General features: G+C 41.3%; 1 protein-coding gene across 7 annotated transcripts in view; it reads right to left on the bottom strand.

The window, feature by feature from the left end:
• MEGF11 (multiple EGF like domains 11) overlaps positions 1-21,825 on the bottom strand; it is a 253,952-nt gene that overhangs the window by 222,607 nt on the left and 9,520 nt on the right. The gene's annotated exons all lie outside the window — the stretch shown is intronic.

Below are 21,825 nucleotides of genomic sequence, written 5' to 3' on the forward strand. Positions count from 1 at the left end.
AGGAGCCTGGGAAGTGGGAAACCAAATGACTCAAGGTCTGTCTGTTCTGCTAAATAACACGTCAGGAAGCCCAACTGCAAAATCTCTTCATTCCCAAGGGATGCCACAGATAATCTGTCAAACATCACTGTCCAGCTTATGCATTTTTCATACTTTTTCAAAGACACAGAGAAAAAGTGAGGGAAAGCAAGTGCACAGTACTTGATTAAACATTTCCCTTCTTCCTGAATGAAAAATGCAAACCCTGGTCAGCATAAAGAATGAGGCAGCCTCTCCCCCTCTGCTCCCACCTATTCCTTGAAATGCTTTTTGGTAAGTGTGACTCCCCACCACTGGAGGGATGTCCTGTCAGGCTCCCAGCTCAGGTCTGAGGGCTGGTGTGGAACTCTTAGATCAGGACACAGAACACACCAACTTCCTGAAGGCATTTTCAAATGCTGAGGAAGAAGTCTCATAATGAGCAGGAGAAATGCAGAACACAAAAATGTATCCTGGTCTCTGGAAAGTTCCAAATAGATTTGACCCACAATATGCCACAGGAATTTGCAGTTTTCCTCTGTGCTGCTATTCCACAATGAATCACAATGAGGGTTGGAGGATCCAAGCTAGGCAGAGTTCCAGTGGGACTCTCAGTCCTTACAATGCAAGGGGAAGATTCTTTTTACCAGAGTACAGGAGAGATGGCCCCAGTTTGGAACAAACAGAAGGATGTATAAATATATACCACCCCCTATCCAATATTCATTAGAAGGAGAAGCCAAAGTCTATCAATTTCAAATGAGAAATAAATAAATGTCAGATTGAAAGTAAGGACTAGATAAAGGCTCAGGAATGCTCTTCCATTAAGTCACTACAGCTGGCAGGTGAAAGAAATTGGATCTCAACAACAGCAATGGGGAACCTGGAAAAATGCGTGATAAAGACAGGCCTTGGGAAAAAAGAATTTCTGTATGTTTGTCTTAATTTTCATTCTGTTTGGGAAAAACTCCAGTGAACTCAAATCTTGGCAATGACTTCGACTTCAAATTAATTTAGACTAAATAGAGTAACTAACAGTAGTGGAAGGTTTCCCTGGGTTTGGTACAGTGCTCAGTATGGATCTGGGCAGGGATTGAATAATTAGAGCCCTGTGTCCCCTCAGACTGCATTGAACTTCATGTGGAATCATTAACAGCCTGTGAATACCCTGAGAGCCTCAGCACTGGAGATGTGATCCACCAGAAACCAAGCTCAAATGAGCACAGCCCTGCTGGCCCCAGCCTCGCAGAGATTGCTCCACTCTGTTTGTGTGGGGACGAATCAAACAAAATTCTCCCAGCATATGGAATATGACCTGGGGGAGGGAGAGCTGGAGAGACAGCAAACAAATTTGTAAAGTCTAATCTGTGCTTGATGCACACAAGTTGCTGCCATTAATGTCAAATCAAGTAATATCACACCAAAAAGAGACTGCAGTCCCAAAGTGGCTGCCGGGGCCCATCCACCCCCTCCTCTGCAGCCTGTGCTGCCACAGAGCAGCCTCCTGCCAGCTGCTTCTCCAGATTTAACTCCTTATCCTTGTGCCAAAACCGGCTGAGGGTGAGCTTGGCACCATTACTGGGTGAGAAACACACACAAATATTCAGATGCACTTCAAGGTTAGCTCTCGAGCTTCTGGGCCACAAATTGCAGCTTAAAGAAAAGCAATGAATCCAGCAGACAAGTCACCAGATCCTATCCCTGGTCCAGCAGTGCCAGGGCATTTCCCCCATGCTGGAATTCCATCCCTGCCTTCTCCCAGGCAGCAGCATCGGGCCCAGACTGCAGGGCTGTGGATGATATCACATCCTCTTGAAGAAGAGCGCAAAGTTCAAGTCCAAACCTTCCCCTTAGGGGAATTCCTGCTCCCTGGGGAGACAAAGCAGCTCAGGACCTTGCCAGAGTGGGATGGGGAATGCAGAAAGGAAAAGGAACCTGAGCTGTGCATCATTTGTAGATGCTCCCTCTCTGTTTCCTTGTATTCCATGCGCTTGGCATGGCCATGGGCCCCATCTGGCAGGGGAAAGGGGATGGGCTGGAAATGGGTGAGCAATAAAACATGGCAGCACTGCAGGCAAACTGCAATTTCCATTCTATTGATCCTCTCTGGACATCAGTGACACACTGAGTTTATTTGGAAAATGAAATTCTAGAGCATGTTGCTGGAAGATGCTCTAGTTAAGCTTGTTAGACTGACTAAAATTTAATTACATTTATTTTTCCATTGTAAGATACAGCAAGGAAATATACATTCACAGCTAAATAAGCATATCATTTGGCTGTATCATATGGAAATAAAAATTTCTGGGATAAAAAGGTGCATTTTATTAGTGGTTTATAAGATTAAAATTTCATTATAAATTATTACTAAAACTATAGCATCACAAAATTAAATTTTAGCTTAAAATTCCCTTAAAAGCAAAACATGCAGCAGCTTCAAATGGTGCACAACTCTTTCCAAAAAAACTTCCTCTAAAGAAACAAACAGAAAAATTGTCACTTCAAAAATCATTATGTAAAAACGATCTTTAACACTATCTGCCTGTAACATGTAATTCCTGGCAGGAGTAAAATCCAGATCCAATCTCCTTTCCAGAATGTACATTGCTGCTCAAGTAATTTTGCTGACAGCAAAGGTGCCGAGGAACCTCCATGCAGGTTGTTGTAAATGCACTGGGGGTATCAGTATTGGATAGAAGTGCCTGGCCTCCCTTAAGTGAAAAAATATCAATAGGGAACAAGAGAAAATCATTCCCTGATCCATAAATGATTATCTGGTGGTGGGATTTTATCACCCTGTTCACCACTGGCTGCAAAATCTGGGTTTTAAAAGAGTCCTGACAAAATTTGAAAAGCCATTTTGCCCTTCAAAGGGCGGAGCAGGAACCTGAGTCAGCCTTTGTGGTGCCTTTGTTGCCCACCCTCGGAGAGTCAGCGCTGCTCTGCTGCAGCAGGGATGACAGCTCTGCTCCCTCAGTCCTGCAAACTTGGTTCCCAAAGCCCCTCGTGGAGTATCAGCAAGAGCTGACTCAGGAACTTTCCTTGTCAGCCTTTGTTCCTCCCCTGCTGTAAACACACTCAGTATTTGACATGCCAGTTTTCAATCATACATTTTTAATACTTCTGAGGAGAGCTTGTCTGTTGTGAAATCTGCTCCAAATATTTCTTTGATTCTTCCGACTCCTGAATATTAAGAATATTTTTTCTATCTTTCTTTCTTCTTTGGCACATCCCACGTGTTCCTCAGTTCTGCTCTTCTGCTGCCATAATAATGCTCTTCAGACAACACCTCTGTGATCAGGAGCTCAGGGGGGTGATGGCTCCCAGGTAAACCCAAACCCTTGGAGGAACATCGTGGATTCAAATTCTGCCCGTCCTTATCCCACAGAACGTGGCAGAGTTTAGATAAGAATACATTAAGGATGATGTATGAACTGAAGTCCAAATCTTTCAATAAGTATTGTTCCAGATGAGATGAGTGAGCTCTTTAAATGAATTACTTTCCAGAAGAAAAGACTTTACCACTGTGTTATCATAAATCTGTATTTCCACGGCACAGATGCTGTAATTTAATTATGGTGTTTAGCTTCTGTAAGTTTAAGGTGCAACCTTGTCTCCTTTCAAATCTACATGGACAGATGTCTTTTCTACCTCATGGAATATTTCATTGAAGTATTGTACTGGAAAAAGCAGGATCTGAAGCAGTAGAAGTACTTCTTACTAAGAAAATGATCAAAACAAACATCCAGGAGGTTCTAGACATGACAAAGAACAGACACTCACTTCAAACAAGTGGTGTGGTTTTTGTAATAATGCTATTTGAATATTAAATCACTTGGCAAAACAAAATCTTATTGATTAGGAGCTGCTTTAAAGGAAAATACACTTTTTTGCCATTTTTTAGTATCTATCACTTTAAGCCAAGTGTGTAAGAATATTCAAACACCCAATACAGCACGGTGTGGAAAGACTCCTTCCCAGAGTCCCCACAGGAGGAATGACACATTCCACAAGAACAATTTCACACTGAAGTAATGAGGAGGCAGAAAAGGTTGTTTTTGTGACTTCCTCATCTGCCAATCTGTCTAATTGATGGAATCAGGCAAATGGAACAGGTGAGTGTCTTTATCTGCTTGACTGCAAAACTAAAACTAACTAAAACACCAGCAAAGCTGTCCAACTTTCCCTAGAGTTAATACCAAGTAAACACTAAAAAGTATCAATTCACCCAGATCTGCTGGAGGGAGGCAGTGTCTCAGAGCTGTGACATGCTCAGGAACATTGACCACATCTAGAAAGTGTCTCCAGGCCTGACCTCAGAGAAGCCATCAGGCACTGAGGGAGGCTGCACTGCCACCCTTGTCCTGAAGCCATTTATCCAACAAAGGCTGCGTTCCAGAGCTCTGCTGGGGACAGCTCATAAGGACATGGGCACTGGGAGGGTGACACAGGGACAGCTGTGGGGGAAGGAGAGCAGGGGTACCACAGGAGAAAAGCTGAATCTCCAGGGCTATCACCCAGCACCTGCTCTCTGCTGCAACCCAGCAAAAGAGAACAAAGCTGTGGCCACCCTTAACTGATGCCTTTTATATTTTCCAGATTCTGTACTGCATTAGTACATAACTCTGAACCTCATTCAGAGTGTTATCAAGTTCTCCTCACAGTTCAGTCAGACAACAATCCTTCTCCAGCCCCAGAACCAAGGACACCATTGCAGCTTCAGGCCCAAAAAGTGCAGACAGCAAATTGAGGAGAGCAATCTGGGAGGATGGGACTGCATAACCTGGAGCTGGAATTGGATAATTAACCCCAATATGGAAATGGACCAAAACTTATACAAGTGTGAAAATGTGTGACCTGCTGTCCATCGTGGGTGTAGCCTCAGCCAGGCTCTTGTACTGCCCAAGGTGTATCCTTTGAAGCCTTTTAATAAATCCCCACTTTATTCCTTGAACGCTGTCTAGCCTCGGTTCTAGCCAGCCTCTCAAGGCATCATAATCACCCAACTGCTTGCTCTGCTCTGGGTGCAAACCTGGGGTGGAAACACAAACCAAAATCAACAACTTTTTTTTTTTTGGGAAAAAAAAATTACATTTCCCACTGAAATGTCACAATCTGAAATTTTAATCAGTTTTCTCATCTGAGGGCTTTACCAAGGCACTCTGGAATGTCCACACGGTGAGAGCTCCACTGGCAGTTTATTATCGGAATTATGTCTCTGATTGTGCACTGCTCACACATTCTGAGAATGGGAAAAGGGACCTTTGCTCAGGAAATGCATTCTTCTAATCATGTTGCCTGCTTTCCATTCATTATTGACCAGCAAAATCATATTTTAAACCTAAATTATTCAAAATCTTGCTGTATAGCAACATGCAAATCCTCTAAATAAAAAATATATTAATTAGATGCTTAATTAGATTAATTAGATGAAAAATCCTTGAATAGATTTTCACGTGGGAGTTGAAAAAACATTTCTTAGCATAATGTCAGATTTCCCTATTTTCTTTTTATTGCTCCTGGGTTGTTTTTCTTTCCTGTGTCCTTCACAGCTCCTTTCATTCCTTTCAGGTAGACTTCCAGTGGGACAGATGGAGAACTCTGGGCAGCAACTCAACCAGCACAGGACCCACAGTACCCAGTTTAGCTCAGGGCAGTAGGAAATCCTTTTGTAGTTTGTTCTCCAGTCTTAGGAGGAAAAAAAAAGCAAAGCCTTGTCTTTCACATGTTTTTACACTGCCTACTTATGTCAGCACAATTCACTGCTGAGAAACTTAGAATCTGTAACTTTTCCTGAGCGAGTCTGGCCAGCTGCCATTAGACAAAAGAGCTTCACAAAACCATCCCATATTTCCAAAGCTTGGAGGTGAAAAATACTGAATATCAGGAGTGTTGTCCAACCCCATTGAAAGCTATTATATTTGCTCCTTGGTTCACACCGGTGGGTGATGAACATTTAGGGCAGTTTCTGTGTGTAAGGGAAAGCAAAGCTGGGGATTGAGGACACCAGGGCTGATCCTCTTTGGGCACAGAGCACACCTGAGTGTCTGTGCCCGAGACGTTCCAGACAAAGCTCAGGAAGCTGTTCTCCCTCGTGGTCTGTGCTAAACCACACATTTCACCTTTCCTCCAAGTACAGATCAAAGAGCTGGAAAGGAAATGAGGCCTCACTGACTGATTGATTTTGCAGGATAAGATGCAGAGTGGCTGCAGTAAATCTGCATTTTGGCCACTGCACAGATGTGCTCAGGTAATCCCTCCTGCAGCCAGAGACCATGGCTGGGGCAGGAATTTGCTCTCTGTTCCCTGAGATGTGTGTGGCAGCTCACAGCCTAAAGCCAAACACATCCAAAACAAAGATTTGCTCCAAGCCCTAAGCTTGGAAATTTATCTTTTCATGCCCTTTTCTTACACACAACACACTGAGGTGTTTTTATCATCTCCAAAACGTTTTTCCTTGGTTCTGTAATGTTGTATAAGTGTGGCTACCAGGTCATCCTACTCAAAATGAATTTGTGGCATTAGCAGACAAGCTGAGTGCCAAGGACAAAAGAAGTTGGATTTTGCCTTCAGGAGGAGGGGAAGGGAGAAGATCATGGTACTTCTCACACCTGGCAGGGTCTCCTTGGTCCCCTCTTTGCTGTCACAGCCACTGCTGGCTCTGGTGCATTTCCAGCCCAAAAGGAACTGGAACAAGGCTCATCCCAAGATGTAAATTCCCCACATAGAAGGAAACCACAGGAAGAACCTTTCTGCTGCTCAGAGAATCTATTTTAAGATATTGGCATTTGATATAAATAAAACAAAAGCTGTTCAGGATTCATTGTTCTGTCTGCTGGGTAATGAACACCAACATGATAATTACATCAAAATTGATTGGTTTAAAAATTTCTACTCTAATTGATTTATTATAATACTTATAGGACAGTTTCAGACAAGCTCTAGTGCACCAAGGATTAAATGTCATTCACTTGCAGTGCCCAGGAGGCTCCATACACACCCATCTGTGGAGAATGGAAATTAAAATCAGAATCATACACATCATCACAGAGAGGCTTAGGCTGGAAGGGACCTCAAAGATCATGTAGTTCCGACCCAACGAAGAGGTTTCACTTTTTTGTCTCCCAATCCTAATTTTCTTTGCTCACAGTATTATGTGAACATTTTTTGTATTTAACTTTCTCCTTTTTTTTATCTTTTTTAAACAAGGAAAGGGAAAGATGAGAGATCTCTGAAATCTCAGCTCATAACCTCCTTTCTTTTCAGCCTGATGGGAAAACCTGGCTAGGGATTTCCCTGTTTATCCAGGCTGTGGAAGGACAGCTTTTCTGTGAGGTGGGAGTTTGGACACAGGCAGTACCTAGAGAAAGATTTTCAAACCCAGCAAGTAATTGAAGCACGTTGATTTCTTAATTTTCAGATACTTTGCCAACTAATCTAGACCACAAGAATACGTTATAATTTCTGCATTTAGAATTTACGTGCTCCAGCTGTGATCTGACCACACTGAGCTGAGCTTCTCAGAACAAACACTTAATTTTGGCTCTGAGTCACAGCCCACCCAGCCCAACTGCTGACATGGGAAGGGTTCATTTACAGAGTATAAATATGCCCTTCTACTCAAATATATTGGCTGGAAAATATCAGACAAGTGGAGATACAAAGGAAAAAGGATAAATTAGAATTCTCAGAATATTTGATAATTTGTCTGACTCTTATATCGGTTACCCCGACTCAGTTTGGAAAGTAACTGCACAACCCACTGTGAGGGCAAGAGTTTTCCTTTTAGAGAAAGTCAGTTTACATTTCATCAAGTGAACACAAGCTTTATTTCTTTTTTGTTTAGAAGCAGGAAAGCGTAATGCCACAAAGACCAAAAGCCCTCTGTTGGTTTATAAAAAACTGCTGTGCTCTGAGCAAGAGCTTGGCCTGCCTCAGAGTCCATTAATAGCTATCTGTACCAGAAAGACAGTCGTGTATTTCTGTTTGTTTCTGTTCTCCAATTCCTCCCCTCCAAAGGCTAAATTGTGCTGCTTCTAGTAAAGATTAAATAGCAAGCAATTCAACTTCTGGCACTACACTTTCAAATACGAAAGAGGTTATGTCATGCAAGAAGAAAGGAGTTTTCTTTGGGATTGGGCATTCTTCTTCTTTCATGACATAATGAAAGGGAAGGGGGGCTTTTAAAGCTTTGTGACATTATCAAACTTTGCCACAGACACACTGTGTGAAAGCCCTGCACATCACCAATGCTAAGCATAGACAGGAAATGATAATGAAAAAATCAGTATTAATTGCTTGCAATGCCAGGGTCTGCTCCATCCCCGTGTACAAATAACTGCACAGCTCTGCCTCATTGCTCGTGGTACTGGAGCAGGGAAAAGTCACTTTCATACCGTGGTTGTTTACTCTGTAGAGTTACTCAGTGAATAGTAAGAAGAATCTGAGGCACAGCAAGTCAGCAAATAAATCACAACTGACAGGTTTTTTATTTCAGTCACACTGTGGTAAATTCAAATAATTCTAATGAAGTCAACTGTGCTGCTCCAGACTGACCCATCATCACAGAGTGGGACAATCACCGTGTTAATGTAACAGAGAGAAAAGATACACTGATGTATTTTTGCAGATGTGGTGATAGATAACTTACATCCTTCATGAATAGTTTCTATTCAAGGCATTTAATTAGCATTATGATACACTGACCAAACTGCCTACAGAGCACCAAACAATCTGAGCTGAGGCTGAGCAGTTAAAGCCCTCTGACAGCTCTGACTGCCCGCAATCCTAATGGCCAGTCTGGCAATTAATGTTCACTCATTCATCACTACTAATTAACTTCATTGATTTTTAACACTGGGATTTCCACATTAAAGCATGCTGCAAGAAGCACCACATTTGTTATGATATAATATTCAGAGGAAATGAAATAAAAGAAGTGCTGTGTCAGGAGACAAAACCTCCATTTAGGCCAGGATGTTAAGTTACACCAAAAATTATGCATTGATCTTCAGTGGCTTTTATTTTACATCTGCTTTCTTGAGAAGGAAATAGCAACTATTTGTTACATGGACATGAGGAAAAAAAAAAGAAAAAGGTTAATGAATGGACTGCAAAGTTGCTTTGCAGGTACACTGCTCTTGCATAAACTCCATCACTTCAATACAGCCTGAAATCCCCATAGCTCCTGTATTGGAAGGACCATGGAGAAGGTAAATAATGCTTTTAAGAAAGGATTTAAAAGGTGTTAAGGTTCTGCATTGGTCGAATCTGTAGGAAGGGAAGGAAAGAGAGGGAGATAAAGATTTTACACACTTTCTCTAACAGGTATCTGAACTTTCCACCATATAAGAAGATAATATAAGAATTACAATACTAATCAGGCATGGAGACTGAGTCTCTGAAGATGCAGAGCCAGTCAAGAAAGAGCAAACTATCAAAAGGAATTAAAGTTACACTGCATTGTTGGACTGCCTTGTGCAGGTAGATCAATAGAGCATTGACAACATATTTCTATGCCAGGAATGCCCACTAAAAGCACATGATTTCATTGAGCTGGATGATCTCAATAAAATATAAGCTACCACAGAGCAAAGAACTGAAGGAAAAAAAATCCTGCTTATTTCTTTAAAGAGTGTTTGTAATAAACTAATGATCTGGACTGATTCTAGTGGATTAGAGTGGTCCTGCTTGTCACTTGACACTGATTTACTGTAGAAACTTGAGCAAATCCTGTTCCCCACAAGTCTCAGGCTTTCCTCCACTTATAAATTTTAAAAACTGCTCTTGAAGATTTTTCTTTTTATGAGAAAGGAGGAGAGTATTTCAGGGTCCAAATGAGGAAATTTTACAGCATAATAAATCATCAATAAATGCAGAAAGAAATTGGGTGAGGAAAAGTTTTGTGTCTGGCAAACTTCTAGATCCTTTTCCACCGGCCAGTTACAGATGGTTTGAAGGTGACACCGCAAAGCACATAAAAGAAGAAGATACTTTCTCCTGAATTTCAGCTTAAAATACAAGCTGGAAAAGTAGCAAATTCATGGTGCACAGGAGTCACTGAAGCTCTTCCAAATCTCCCATGAAGGCTGTGCTTAGCTTTCTAAACAGGGAACATAGGATGTGCTGCATACAGAGCAATGGTGATGGTGCAGCAGCCATGCAAGATTTTATGTAAGAATCACATAAAAGCAAACGCATGAAGATTTGCAAGATCAAAAGTTGTTCATCTGTGCAGTAAATGCCCAGTATTGTCTCTCCACTTCCTGCCTCATGCCTTGGGATGACACAGCCAACAAGGCTTCCTTTGTGGTTTAAGTTCTGCTTGATTGTACATTAATGCAGCAGATAGGACTGAATCATCTGTTCTTGTCTGCGAGTGCTGCTGAGGATTTATAGCTCTACAGTGGGAAGCTACAAGTGATGTGTATGGGCACAGCTGAAAAGAAAAAAGGCAAGGTCATCCACAAACAGCAGGCCTGAAAAAAGGGAGGCAGTAATATTTAAAGAGAATTAATTCTGGGGAAGATATTAATAAATATATCACAGAGTTTCCATTATATTCTGATCATTCAAACCATTATAAGGCATGGAACAGAAAGGCTTTGGTCTGGGATCACTTGGTGCATAAGTTCAGGATTAATTTCTTTAATGCCCAAGAACTGTCTCAGTCCCAACCTGCCCCTTTCCCAGCACAGGCTCCAGAATCCCCTGCTGGAGGGGCCTGGGGAGTTGCTGCCTCCAGGCTGAGCACATGAAGGATGGAGAGGAGCCCTCCACAAAGCAGGGATTGTGTCACAGCAAGAGGAATGTGAACTCATAAATTAATGTCCTTTCAACATACAGAGATGGAGAGATTTTGCAGGAAGCTGCTTTTTATCATATGGTGCTCAGGCAAGCCAAGGGTAGATCAGATCCTGAGCACAGGTTCTTTGGATAGGGCATGTGAAACAAAGGATAAACAAATTTCAAGCAGCTTGGTGACACAGGTGCCATCATTCAGTTAAGATTAAGACATTGTGATTTTAAAGTTACATATTTTCCAAATCTTTTTTGTGGCCTTGGGATTTCTTTATGATTTTGGATGGCTCCGTTTGCAAAGATCTCTCTCAAAGCAGATTCTGTGTGGATGAGAGTTCAGTTCAGGAGTTCACAACACTTTTCCCTTTGACATCGACTGACTTAAGGGTCTATTAAAAATAAACACATATTGAAGTGTAGACCTGCAAATTACAAAGAATTGCCAAGGACCCACCCAGGAGGGTCCCTTTGGCAGGTTCACACTCCTGTTTTATTCACTCACACTGGACTCTCCTCAGAACCTGTGTGGACTAATCTGGGAGTGACTGAGTATTCCCCCATTCTGGAATGAGGAATAATATAATAGTTATAAATAATGTAAAATATTCCCCATTTTGAAATGGGGAATAATACTGAGAACATCTGCTGAAGAAGATAAAACAAAAAGACACCCACACACTTTCCTTTGGTTTTTCTCAGTTACATTCCTTCCCCTGAGCTGCTGCCTCAGTGCAAGTTTTGCCCCAGTGAAGATCCACTGAATTTCTTCTATCGTTGTTCCATGACAAAAAACCCTTGTGAGACATTGTTCCTGAAGTCTCATCCCAATCATCTCAGGGGTCCATATTGCATCCAGCCCGCTCGAGCACAGCCACATGGCTTTGCCTATTCCTTTGTTCTCATCAAAGGCACTTCGAGGTGGCTTCCCCAGTAAAAAATGGGACAATGGTGCCTCTGACAGACTGGAAGCAGCAGAGGGTGGGATGAGGCACGCCTGCGAGCTAGAGAGAGACACAAAACAGGAGCTTTTGCCAATCCTACACAATGCGGTGCATTTGCCCCAGGAAAAAAAGATGCTTCCAAACAACCCAGTGCAATCTTTGCTGTGCAATGAACTGAATAGAGATTTGATATTGAATGACATTCCATCAAGAGCAGGAGAAGCAGAGAACTGACTGAGCCAGGCAGGGCGACTCAGCCTGCTTTGGAAGCACCAAACATCTTGTGGTGATTATCAGGGGAGGAGAAGGAGGAGGAGGAGGAGGCAGCTTCCTCTGGCTCAGAATAACACAAGCCCTTCAGCTGAAAATGAAGAGTTCCAGAGAGCTCCCCTGAGCTGTGTCTGTGCAGCCCTGGCTGTCACATTCTTCATGGAACTGTTTGAGGGCTCTCCAGAACCTCCTGGGTGTGCAGGGGACACTGGGAGAGAGCTTGAGGCTTTAGCACAGCACCATTAGCAGCTTCAAACAAGGAGCTTTGAGTGACCAAAGAAACATTTTCATGATCTCAGCACAGCTTTGTCATGTTAATTTGAGAAATACTCTTCCTATGATCTGAAAGGACTGGAAGTTGTCATGGGCAAATTTACCTTTCTCTGCTACTAGAGAAAAGCACACTGCAAAGGTCAGCAGCTCCTCACACAGAAGTTTAGAAGCCTTCAAAACCCAGAAAATTCCTACGGTTTATGGTAAGGTCGCCTGTGGTAATTATAACTTTTAGGTACTGGTGTAATTTGGAGGTTTTTATTCTGTTATATGCTTAGAAAAAAAGACATGGTTTTACATTAATCCTCCAACTGAATACTGATCCCAAAACCTACAGAAAGCTGCTGATATTCCCATTGCTGTCATGTGCATTGTACCACCTATACCTAAATATGTACCTACTATGGACAGTTTTGTCAGGGAAATGGGAATGGAATATGGGAAAAATGGCCTTTCCTTAACAAAATAAAGGGAATGGAAACTCCAGAAAATAAAATCTATCGAATAACCTATTTTTTATATATATACACACATACACTGAATTTTTTAATATATAAATGTAGGTATATTTCTATCTCCTATTTTCTCCCTAAACTCCCCTGCTCACAGATCTGAGAACAGTCCTTCTAATTACATTAAGAACTTACAAGAGTGTAATTTTCCTGAAGATTTCTCTCCCACAATGGAAGATTTCAATTTGAAATATTTCCTAATGATGACCAGAAAAGCATCACTCAAAGTATTCCAATGTTCCAGCAGATGGTTCAAAGATAATTTAATGTAAGTTATGCCTACAAAGTATGTCCTCATTTTCAAAAGAAACTGTAAATGATGTAAATCAGAAGTGCTCATCTTGTCAGTCAGTTCTACATTTATATCCAAATAACCAGTTGTTTCTTCAAAACACGAGGGTCAATGAAGCCAGCAGGTACACTCAGACACAGTTTGACTGATGTATTTTAAATGACTGAAAAATGTGCTTTTCCATGTTCTGACACCAGACAGATCCATGTACAACTGCTCCAGGAATGCGGTTTTTAATCTTGAAGCTGAGGTTTGAGAGCACCAAGTGGTGTCTTTTCCTCTTGATGTGCTGCTGTATTAAAAGGAATTATGTATGTGAACTTGGCCACAGCAAGAAGAGATCTCATGTCTTGTACTGGGCTGGATTTGATTATCGAGATAGTTTGTAATAAAATAAAAAAAATTGTATCTCCAGAGAAGAGGAAGACCTTCAGTAATAACATGTTTCCACTTGCCCTCTTAGACCTAAAGCAACTGGAATGGTCCCTTTAAGGTCCCTTCCTTTTTGTCCTAAATGCTCATTTCCTCTGCACCACTGAAGAATTCAGTGAGGCAATAAAATCACCAAAGTAGACCAGGAAAAAAATCTAAATTTTAAAGACCTTGTAAAGCCTGGGAAGGCTCAGATGTGTTGGACACAAGGAAGGAGGAGTACTTGGAAACACAAACAGTATAGGAATATATACAACTTCTTTTGATAAACTTATAGTCATAGGCTGGGAATTTGTACTAAAAAGAGGTTAAAATACAAGCTAAAAATGAGAAACACCTAAAGTGCTTTGTAAGTTCTATAAGGAAGTGAATTAAGAGGGGTAATGGCAGAGTTTCACACTAAAAGGAGTGTATTTTCTGAGATAAAGCCATAGGACATGCTTTTACCAGTGGCCAAAACCACATTCCTTGTATGAGGCACAACATTTCCTCCAGGTACAGGATGTTCAGGGAAGGATATTTCTGGCTATTTCTAAGTTAGAAGTTATTCAGTTGAAGAACAAAGATTTTGCATTTAATTTGGAGCTGACTGGAAAATGTTATTGAGTTATTCCCTAACCAGATTGAAAATACAGCAGCAAAATCAAATCATGGGATGAGTTTCATGCTCTCTTACAGAAGTGCTTTAAATTTGCTGAAGTTAATGGTGTCTCTGCTGAATTACATCAGCTTTTTAGCTCTAAAAGAACATACTAGTATAAACTAAAGCATTATCAACTTCTTATCAGCAATCTCCTTGTCTCCTCCTGGCTGCAGGGCCAGAAAGGAAGATTCTTGTTTTAGACACAGTCCAGTGAATCAAGCAGACCCCTACACTCTCAAGAAGTCAAAGCTCAAAGTAATAAAAGGTCTGAAATCCGACTAGATTCTTTGACAGTTCTGAGAGTAGGAAACAAAAAAGTCCCTAGAAACGATTGCTTTTACCTCCAAATGTTCTGAAACCTGTGATTATTCTTCTTAAACATAGATCTGTCATCTAGATCATTTCCATCCTATTTCCTGGCTTATAGCTCTGGTGGTGCTGAGCTAAGAGATGCCTGGAAAGCACCCTGGATCTGCCCATTTACACATGGAATTCCCAAATGCCACTTGTTACAAATCCTCAACAGTCCCAGTCCAGGTCTCAAATTCTCTCTGATTCAGTCAGTGCCAAAAACTACAGACTCAAGGGCTGGGAATCAGAAAAGCTCCACATTTAAAATTCTGCTTTCTGGAGTTCCAGCCAGATGATGAGCAAAGTCTTCACATCTCTGCTTTCCATTATTGGCAAGAACAGGCTTTCCCTGGTATTTATCCTTGTGCTAGCTGCCTTCACAGGATTCCATGATAAAACAAGTAGGCTCCTGCAGGGATTTGACACATATGGATGTGTGTACCCCAATCCTGGCACTACTCTAGTCTTGCCAGAAATAGAAAGCCCCTGGCAATGCAATTCTTTCAAAAGTAAATTTGGAAGGCATAAAAAGTGGTAATTAATTGCCCAATACAAATGGCTCTGGACTGAATACAAGCCAGTTTGATTACTTAACAAATAAAATCACCTTCTGAGATGATAACCCAGTTCATAAAGTTGGACAGAAAAACATTGATTATGAAGTCCTTGCTGGGTGCACCCTTCTTTCCTGAGAGCTGGATGCCACTGTGGCCATGGCTTGAGCTGAGTTATACAGGCAGAGAGACAAAACCCAGCTCAGGAACACCCACCTTGGCCTCCCTTTGCTGACAGCAAAGCTTGGAAGCCTTTTCAAGGAGGAGGCAAGGATGCTCCTTCCCTTCTCTCGTGCCTCACCATGGAATGGGTTATAGGAGAGGGCTGACAAAAAGGGAAAGCCCAGCTCCTGCTGCTGAGGGACTGAGTTGATTGTTGCTGCAGGCATTGGAAGGGCAGATGAACAACGAGCCCCTGAGTGGGGACTGGGATCTGTGCAAACACCATGGGAACTCAGAGAGTTCTGCTGTAGTCTGGTTTGTTGTTACAAAGATTTAAACATGAAGTGTCAATCCATGGACAGTTTGGCTTTCCTCAGCAGCTTCCCCGAGCTCTCATCTCCCAAATCCTGGGGCACTGTGGCCACAGGAATACCACACGTCCCTACATCTGTCCAGGAACTGTCCCCAGCCCAGTGCAGGGAGTCCCACAGTTGCAGCCACACCTCCTGTGTGCTCCCAGAGCATTCCCAGCCAAACAATGGCTGCAAGAGAACATCTGCCTGCTCCTGCCCTCTTTTCCTGCTAATTTCACCCACACAGCCTGGTAAAACCGCTGAGTCTCCAACTTCCAGAGGACGGAATTTGGCTCAATCATTGTCTTTTCTGTGGAACATGTTTTGTTTGATCATAACAAATCAGCCCAGTGTGATGTAAACGAGCTGATCTTAATCAGCAGTGTACTAAATATCCATGTGACATCTGCATACATTGTTGGTTCCTGCCTGCTCTGCATGCACAATTTAATTAGATGAGTAATAAACGTGTCAAATCTATCAATGGTGTAAAACATTTGACTGCAGTGAATTTACGTCCTTGATTTGGATTGTTCACAGATGCCTTATTGTAGCTAACATGACTTACCTATTTGTCCTAAAAAATTAATAATTATCTTCTTGCTTTTACATTGATTTGTCCAATTTTCCAGGCGGGAAATACAATTAACCACAAATAAGAAAAAAACACCTCAAAGTTGACTGATGAGAAGTCGTTTAAAGACACTCAGTTCAATTAGGCTAAAAGCATTCTTTCTTTGTGGCAACAGCACTTTCCAAATAAAACCTGAATTGCAACAGGAGGAAAGTGAAAACTCAACCAAAAGTTGAGAATATATTTTCCATAATTTCCTCTATTGATTGTGATTGAGCATTTTACATAACCAACATGAATTATTTGTTAAATTCTTAAGAAATAAATATATTTTCTCAAGAGCTCTTTTACTTAACAGAATTTTAAAATGTGAGTCATAGATACTGAAGTGGCTGTATGTGATTTTGTTTAAAACCCTGTGCTTGGGTTCCCAAAATGATCATCCCAGCCACACCATCTGAACAATTCCTTTGAATGGAGTTGGGTTGGAATTAGGCCCAATAAACTTCTCTACTTCCAAAAATCATAATAGATAATAGAATTGACTTGCACCAAAGTTTATTACACAGCCACTGGACATAAATGCACTCAATATAATCAAGTTGCTACTTCTCATATTTTAATTATAGGAAAAGCATTGTGAAAGTCAGACTTCCATTAAAAATAGGCAGTTTAACAAGATCTAATAATAAAAATTTTTACCAATAGGAATGTTCGGAATTAACTTTCTGTGTACAAATTAGATTTCAAATAGCAAGTTCATTTCTCTGGTGATCTAATTTAGGTTTTGGTATCAAATAAGGTCTCAAACACATAAAAAAACTCATATGGTAAATTTTCATCCCTAATGTTTTCCAGCTGGTCTCTGATAACTATTCCTAATTGTACTTGTTAAAAAGTGGATTTATGAATCTCAATTAGACTGTTTTTACTTATGCTACAGCAATTTTCAGTACCAACCAAGACTATTTCAAGATAGAAAAAAGTTTTATGTGGATGAAAGAATAATTATGAAAATAAAAAAGAAAATGCCTTTTATACCATTTAATTCTCAGTAATTCTATTTCAATAATCCAAAACAGAAAATACAGCATGTAATAATCATTCTGGGAACTTTGTTCATTCCACGACTTACAAGGTACTTTTATTACCAGGATATTCACTTTGCTTCTGTGCCCTACTGTGAGCATAAAGATTTACATCATTCTCAGTGAATCTATTTTAATTTTCTTTGCAAACTTAATATCCTGATTCAGCAAAGTGTTGAGATGGAAGCTTACCCTGAGCACACACTGAAGGCCCCAGTCAGTGTAAATGATCCTGGAACTTGTGCAGGGCAGCTTCAGCAAACTCATCCTTCAGGTGACTCAATCTTCAGCAGGTACCCAGGTACCCTTTATTTCATCATTTTGCTGCCCAGTGTCCTCAGCTGTGGAATAAAAGCTCCAGGACAGCCCTGCCAAGCCCTGTGCCCCTCCCACGAGTGGCACTGACTCTAATCCCAGTTCTCACCCACTCTCAAACACCCCATGCACAATTTTCTGTCACCTTCCTGTGAAATGGATTCCTTGAGATCCTTCCCATCCCCTCACAGCTGTGGGACTTCATAGAATCACATCAGAGAATCCTGGAATGGTTTGGGTGGGAAGAGACCTTGAAGCCCATCCTGTCCCAGGGGCAGGGACACCTTCCACTATCCCAGGCTGCTCCAAGTGCTCCAGCCTGGCCTGGGGCACTTCCAGGGGCAGCCACGGCTTCTCTGGGCACCTGTTGGTAAATGTGACTCTGGTAATAGTTAGGGTTAGGGTTAAGGTTGGTAAATGTGACTCTGGTAATGGTTAGAGTAAGGGTTAGGGTTGGTAAATGTGACTCTGGTAATGGTTAGGGTTAGGGTTAGGGTTGGTAAATGTGACTGGTAATGGTTAGGGTTAGGGTTAGGGTTGGTAAATGTGACTCTGGTAATGGTTAGAGTTAGGGTTAGGGTTAAGGTTGGTAAATGTGACTCTGGTAATGGTTAGGGTTAGGGTTAGGGTTAGGGTTGGTAAATGTGACTCTGGTAATGGTTAGGGTTAGGGTTAGGGTTGGTAAATGTGACTCTGGTAATGGTTAGGATTAGGGTTGGTAAATGTGACTCTGTGCCTGCCATGCCATGTTTATGGCAAAGCCAAACTTCCACAGTTTGATAGGGAAAAAAATATAAGTGGCATAAACTGTTTTAGACAAAAATACCCCATCTATGGGCAGCAACTACTGCTACAATCACAGTTTTTGTTACAGTCTCCTCCAGCTTTCCCAGATGGCCAGGTAGTGGCTATTCCTTGGGAGTCACCAGATGTTCTAAAATGAGTGACTCACGTCTCTAACATTCAGATCTCTGAAAAATGCCCAGGAGATCAGAGCTGAAGACCAAGACCCTCCTGCATCAGAGGGAAAAGCAGGTTCTTCCATGGCAAATTCTGAAGTTCAATGTCATTATCCCTAATGGAATAACCATGACCACTCTCCTGGAACACCACTGTCAGCCAAGACAAGGGACTGGACTGGTTGATTCCTGTACATTTCCTTCCTTACGAGGCTGAATATAGATACAAGAATGGTATTTTTACAACTTCACAACACTGGCTGTTGTTGCAGCCAAACTTTTTGGCTTGACCATTTGATTTTAGATATGTATTAAGCAATGCACAATAAATTCTCATCCAAAAGAAATAGAAATACAGGAGCACATGCAAGGCAAGCTCTGGGCACAGAACAGTTAACGCAGGCCTGCTGTCCACTCCACGTTTTCCTTAAAAGCTGCTGTGAAAAAATCCAATTTCTCCCCAGAAGTATCATGATTGAAAGCAGCAACTTGAAAACAGCAATATTTTTATGGGCTCCTGTGAAGAGGATTCTCCAGTGCTCAGTAGGGTGAATCCAACCTTCTCAAAAACACTGATCCCATTATTCAGTTTTGGTAATTAAAATGTTTTCTAAATGATTGTTCCCCAGCAGGAGGAAATTGATTAATTTTAATGCATTATTGTATTTTAGCATGGAACAACATTGTCTTTTTATTCCTCTCCTCTTGTTCCCACCATTTGCAGATGAATTATTTAGATGTGAAGATTTGTCTACTGTGTTTGATGTGAAGCTTTAGGGAGCAAGTGGAGAAACCCAAGGAGTGCCTCATCATTTGCAAGTTCAATTTCTTTCTATTTGGATATTGATTAGCACAGCACATATCATGAGGAAGTGGCTTGACTAAGGGAACATAAATGTGATTTTAACAGAATTTACATATTTAGAAATGCATTTAGGAGTTCCATTATATGCTGCTGTTTAAAACAAGATGTTTCACTTTGAGGGAACAGTTTGGGTTGTGTTTTGGTTTCTAAATTAGGCAACAGAATCTTATTTAATTTATATATATTTTAATGACACTGAGTAGCATTTACCAGCATAGTGCCTCTTTATTTAGGTCCAAATCCTGAGTCCTTTGAAATACACTCATTAACGTCAGCTGGTTTTCAGTGAGGTTGTTAATGACTTACAAGTGTTAGAAAAGCTGAAGCAGCAGACACCTGACATCAAACAGTGGCTCAAAACCAGATCCTGTCCCAGCTGAGGAAAAGAGATGTGTATCTCACAGTTCTATCACAGCAAGCAATATTTTAAATAATCAGAATTATTTTGTGTTTGTGTTCATCTTCTGGGCATTTTGAGTGGAATCAATGCTGCTACAGATGATCTAAGATTAAATAGTTTCTTGGAAGTGTTTCTCCTGCTCACAATATTTTTTTTCTATGAAAGCTTCTGCTTGGTTAGAAATTAAAAGGGAAATCCAATTTGATTTTATCAGAGAAGAAAAGTTTGTTTACGTATCAAGTTCTATTTTCAAGCAGAATTCAGATAGCTGAGAAAACAATCAGATCTTCTGAAATTAAGCAATGATCATCCAATAATGCCACAAAATACAGCAACAAACTGGAACAGAACTACTTGGCTTTGTACTTAGCAGCAACTGGCAGCAGTCACCTCCATAAAATTAAGAGAAATGAGCAGAGCAGACTGATCTATAGCTAATGCAGGACTAATTTGCCCAGGGATGCCTACAGTGCTCCCAAGAACTTTGCACAGGATCTTGGAGCACTCTACAAATATGTTAAGATTTAAAAAAATATCAGGAGCATTAGTATGCCCAAAAAATGGAAGGCAGTGGTATTAGGCAGCCTTTGGCACAGCCAAGGACAGGCTCCTCCTTTCCTGGTCCTATAACACATCACTTTTTCTGGCACTAGGTTTATCAAATAAACAACATTTGTTGTAACATTTATTACTTAATATCAAATGTACTAAAGTGCTCAGGGGTCTCAAGCAGAATGAAGGCCTCCATATTTTATGTATAGAAACCATGTGTCCTTAAATACTCACTGTCCCACATATCTCTAAAAATCTCATCTTCAAAGAACACAAGGCTTCAGTGCAGTTGAATATCTCAGCTGCCAGCACTTCCCACCATCATGGACTTGGTTTGAAACTCAGTTTGAGAGAGGCTTTAAACAACCAAAAGTGTTGTCCTTCACACAGCAAACTGATAAAGTGTGTTAAACACACCAGTGAGCCACACAGGGTATATTGTTGGCTTACATTGTATGGATTGAAATCTCATGAGCAATTGAAAATATTACAGTAGGAAGGGGAATGGCACAAGACCACCTTATCCTAGTTCCAAACTCCTCAGTTTCCCATCCCTTACAATAATTAGCTTTAGTTAGACAAGAAGAATTTTTTGTTCCTTATTAATTCCTACATAGTGAATGACAAGCTACTATGCTAATATAAGAAAATACTTGTATCAAAGTTGGTTTTTTCTTGTATGACAGGCAACATGCAACACAAGACTTCTTTGAATTCCTACACAGATGTCCAAGATTTTAGCTGGGAAGAGTCCAGCTGGCAGCTGGGGTTCAGTGTGAAATGCAAACACTGCAGCTCTGCTCTCTCCTGGCTGGGTCAGGTGGCCTGAGCAGGGACCACATCTGCTCAAACATCTTTCTGCCTGTGGCTGGAGCAGTTACCTGAAGTGACACAACTTCTAAAGGCTGCATTCCTCACACTGCTCCCCAGGATGATTCAGGAGAGCAGATGTGCTCACCCTCACACACAAGGAGTCAAGCTCACCCCTCCCTCCTAACAGGGCTATTTTTATGCACACTGATTTGCACCATTTCTTCTCCAGAGCTCTGATGCAGGACTGAAGACTTCACAGCACTTCTTATTTTTGCCACCCAGTGGAACAAATAAGTGGTATGCAAGCACCATGAAATATGGGAAGAAGATGCTTTTAAATTTGAAAAAGTAACTTTTCTGTAAAGAGAGTCAAAGACCTCAGGAGCATGGGGGATTCTTGGGGTGCCCTGTGCAGGGCCAGGAGACAGACTTCAATTATCCTTGTGGGTCCCTTCTAATTCAGGATATTCTATGATTCCATGGTTCCCAAATGGATTCACTGAAGTAAATCCAGCACTAATCCAGGCATTGTGCTGCCTGTTGGCAATGGTAAAACCAAGCAATGGCCAAACTGAGCCCATGTTCCATCAGCAGGAGGAAAAGCAGCCCAGACACACCAGTCCTTCCCTCTCTGGGTGCTGCTTTGAGCACAGTTCAG

Source organism: Molothrus ater, chromosome 13 (assembly GCF_012460135.2).
Source record: "Molothrus ater isolate BHLD 08-10-18 breed brown headed cowbird chromosome 13, BPBGC_Mater_1.1, whole genome shotgun sequence".
Lineage (NCBI taxonomy): Eukaryota > Metazoa > Chordata > Aves > Passeriformes > Icteridae > Molothrus > Molothrus ater.